Raw genomic sequence first — 4536 nt, 5'->3', positions numbered from 1 at the left:
TCATAGTAAAGTGGGTATATGATCTTGTGTGCCCTGCTCCAGTGGTAACTGCCTGTGGTACTAGTATTGCTTTGAGGGCTTCCTAGCACTAGGTCCCTACTGTACCAGTCACTTGTTGGGTATTTTGCTGCTGTGCCTTCCTTTCATTCCACCAGTGCTACTTCTGCCCCTTTGTCTAATGGGAGCAAGATCACAGACAGAGGATTGGTGGCTGTGAAAGACCGAGGGACCTGGGACTCTTCAGCCTGAAAAAGAGAAGGTTGAGAGGGGACTTTGTAGCAGCTTACCACTACATTAGGGGAATACATCAAGGGCTTGGTGAACAACTGTTCACCAGAGCACCTTTGGGGAAACCAGGAGTAATGGCAACAAACTCCTGGAAGACTGTTTCAGACTCAACATTAGGAAAAACTTCTTCACAGCCAGGGTGTCCAGACTGTGGAGTAAGCTCCCTCCAGAGGTGGTGCAATCACCTGCCCTGGAGATCTTCAAGAGGAGACTGGATGGTCACCTTGCTGGGGTCACCTGACCCCAGTTGTCTTTCCTGCCTGGTGCAGAGGGCTGGATGATCTTCTGAGGTCCCTTCTGGCCTTACAATCTATGAATCTAAGGGAGGAAGAAACTCATGGCTAAGAGAAGTTACATCAGGAGACTCCTCACTGCTTGGCTTGTTCCCCATTCCCTGTAAAGTGACACTGTCCCAAGCACTGACGTAAGCATTGTAGGCTCTTCTTTCAGCGTCAGTGGTACAACCCCAATGCTAGTGCTCTAAGAACTCTGAAACCCCAAGGTCTGGGGACCATAAAAGCTTACCAAAGGTGGTATGGAGCTGGCTAAGCAGCTGGTCACTCTGATCTGAATGACTATCCAGCTGCTTTCTCTTTATTCCACAAGAGTGGAATTTCTGTGCTGGAACAGGGTGAAGCATCTAGCTGGATTTCATGTTTCTGACAGCAGTCAGTGCTGGCTGCATATGAGTAGAAACCAGAAGTCCCCAATGCTCTCAACTCTTCCAGTTCTTTGATGGGGAGTGGAGCAAGGTTTTACTCCTGACTTTTATGAACCACAAGCTTCATTGACTGTGTTGATTTTTTTCCCCCCTTGGTATAGTGAAACTTAAGTTATTGTTCTTACACCTAATTGTCTAACTCTTACCATTTTGTGGAACTAATTTTAGCTTGGTAATTGCCCACTATTAACATCTTCATTGAGCTTAATAATATCCTGTGTTCTGGAAACCTACTAAATCAGTGGTGCTCAACCTTTTTCCCTGGCAGTGCTGGGTCTAGCCCTGGGCTAGATCCTGCTGGAGTCCTGAACTGACTCTTAGGGTGTGTGTGGCAGGCACCATCTGGCCTCATGGCGGTGGATGGGGGGCATTCTGGCCTGGGGGTGGGAAGCGGGCATGGCCCAGTCCCAACCCAGCCTAGATCCAATCCAAATGGGGGTGGGGAAGAGAGGGCATGGTCAGCTCCAATCCAGACACCATGGGAGGGGACATGGCTCGGCTCCAACCAGCCACATGGGGCTTGAGGTTTGGAAATTTGGCATGGGGAAAGGTGGCTGTGTTAATGGCCACCACTTCCCACCCCCACCAAATTTCCTGACCCATGGGGAACCCGTGGGCCAGATGCAATGGCTCTGCAAGCTGCGTTTGGCTTGCAGGCTGGAGGTGGAGCACCCCTGTACAAAACCACTGGTAATATCCAGGAACAAGGCATTACACAAATGATTAATTTTGTATGTGTTCCCATCTCAATATATCACCTTTGCAGTAGAGATGGAGCATCCCTCTGGTGAAACGGGGCACTTCAGGATTTAGTTTTTATTCAACTTTGACAGATTTTCCTACTGGTAAAAAATGTGAGTATGGAAAGAGCCTAGGCTCACAAAAACTTATACTATAGAACTATGATTTACTTAGTCTTCAAGGTGCAAATCTACCCTGGCTTCTAAGAAAAAGAATAGACAAGACTCTGATGCTTCTTTGGTCAGTAGATTTACCAGCTTTTGTGATTTCACCAGATAAGCTTTTTTCCCAGTTCTTCTTTTTTTACTTCATTGATATCCCTCCTCTATTTTAATGTTCTATTCTGGGAAATTATAGATCAGAAGGCAGAAATGAGAGAAAGAGAGATGCACACACACTAATAGGCGCTAAGTACATATTGACACAAGGTGTAATCAATTTGGCAGCTAAAAAGAGCTGAATCGACAATGATCTCCATGCCAAAAAGCACAAAACCTGAAATTTAATTTAAAAAGAAACCCACCTAAATGCACAGAGAAGGTTCACCCTTTCCCACACCAAGGACCCTCTTTTTGCAAATACTGAACAGGCTGCAAAGAGAAATAAACAAACCATAAGAATCTCTTTCCAGAGCAGCTGCAATAGAATCATAGATCTAAATAGATAGATCAGACTGGCTGTTAACTTCTTGCAGGTTGAAACTGTGCCTAGACAGACAAAAGGCTCTGGAGAAGCGGGATCAGCCAGAATCTCTGAGAGAAAATACAGAGTTAAGATGCAAGCCAGTCCTGCCCTGTACTCAATCTTGCTTCCTATCTGAAGCTGGCAAGTCACTGAAGCTGTACCATGCGTATTCTTCAGCCAAGGGTTCAGATATAACAGGTAGCTAAGAAAATGTGTTGTTGGTTGTGGTGTGTTCTCCCCTCCTAAAGTACCTTCTGTCATTCATCTGCATGTACTTCCTTCACACTGGTAGAGATAGCAAAAAGGAATGACTTGCAACTGTCACAGTTTGTTCTGAAACATGGGGAGAGATCCATCTATGAATCTATGCAGTCAGCTCCCGAATCCCTTGTTTCCATGTGGAGTTGTACAAGCAGAGGAGCATGACAGTCTATTAATGCCCCATGGATTTATAACAGCCTGATGTTATATGGCTCAGTATGCATGTAAGTGTGAATGGCATTTCACAGGAAATCTGCAGAAGAGTCCCAGACCCATAATACCTGGGTAGTTTGAGGTGGTTTGCAATGTGTAGATGAAAAGATTAAATCTAGGCTAGCCAGCTCACGCTTGCTAAGCCTGCCCCCCAATCAACTTTTGCCTTAGTGAGGAGGACACAGGTTGACATTTTTCTCTACTGTTTTCTTGTGTGTCTTCATAGCATTCTAGGTAATCTGTAAGGGGGTGTTACAGGGCATCAGACATGGGCAGAGGCAGCACTGAGAGGTGGCAGAGTTGAGGCTGTGCACTTGGGCTGCTATGTTTTTCAGCTCTGTATTTCCAGCTTTTCAGACGTTCGAGTTTAGATGTAGTTGGCATTCTGGAAGGTTATGAGGCCCTGCCTCTCAAACATGGCTGTACTCACAAAGTTTTGGGGCAGCAAATTTGTCTTGTTTTTTAAGAAAGCAGTAGCAGTTGGGGATATGAATGGGGTTGTTTCTAAGGCTAGGGGCTTCCTGGAAACATCCCTGGGGCCACTCAGCTATGCTTTATGCCCTCTTGGTCCAAGAAAGCTGAGACTGTGAGAAGGAAGGAAGCTGGTAGTCAATGATTTATGAGAAGTATATCTACCAGGTATAGGCAGTAAAAGGAAGTGAAGAAGAGCATCAAGCACTCCACTCAGTGTTATGGCTGGTGAAAGGGGATGGGGCAGGAGGATGACTGAGGTGTTAAGTCACCCATTCATCTCAGCAGGTATTTAATTCCCCTCCAAAGTCTACCAGCCCTGTTTTCAAGACCTGCAGGTCCTAGACAATACTAAAATCAGTTCTTTATTGCGGAAAGGCCTGTAGCTGAAAAACTGGTGGAGGAAAGAGATGCAGGTAGTTTGCTATGGCTGCTTTAAGGGGCTGTGTGACTAAAATGGTCCTGTTTTCAGACTTCAGCTTCACAAAAACTGAAATACTTGGAGGATGAGATTGATAAAGGAGATGGCTTGGCTTGTGCAGCTTGGATGACTATTGTAAAAAGCTGAAATTTGTTTTGTGTTTGTTTGTTTGACTGTGTGTCCTGGCACTGCTTTAGTCAATATGGACCTTACCCCAGTAAAACCAGAAGAGTTTCTAGTCTAGCTACTTGTATGGTTCCAGCCCGTGCCAGTGCTTAACTAAATAATCCTATTCACCATGTATTAAACTAGACAATACTAAAAGATGGGTGAGGAGAAAGTCCCAAAACAAAAATTGTAATGATTTATTTGGTATACTTGCATACAACTGACCTCTGTAGGCTGGAATAAAGAGCGCTCCCTTTTGTATCATAGTCCCTGACCTGCTATTTTGCTATTGGGAGTTTCTCTTTGAGATTAACTGGTAAGAGATTTTGGAGCAGAAGAATCCACATTTTGTCCCATCAATTTACCAGCAGCATACCTACAGGCTGGGGAACTCCCTTCCCGTCAGTGCAGAGGCAGAAAAGGATCTTGGAATTGTCATTGATGCCAAGATGAACATGGGCCGGCAGTGTGGGGATGCAGTCAGGAAGGCCAACCATACCTTGTCATGCATCCACAGATGCATCTCAAGCAGGTCCAAGGAGGTGATCCTCCCCCTCTATGCGGCACT

Source organism: Gavialis gangeticus, unplaced genomic scaffold (genome assembly GCF_001723915.1).
Source record: "Gavialis gangeticus isolate Ggan-Ray unplaced genomic scaffold, GavGan_comp1, whole genome shotgun sequence".
Lineage (NCBI taxonomy): Eukaryota > Metazoa > Chordata > Crocodylia > Gavialidae > Gavialis > Gavialis gangeticus.
This window is presented reverse-complemented; position numbering follows the sequence as displayed.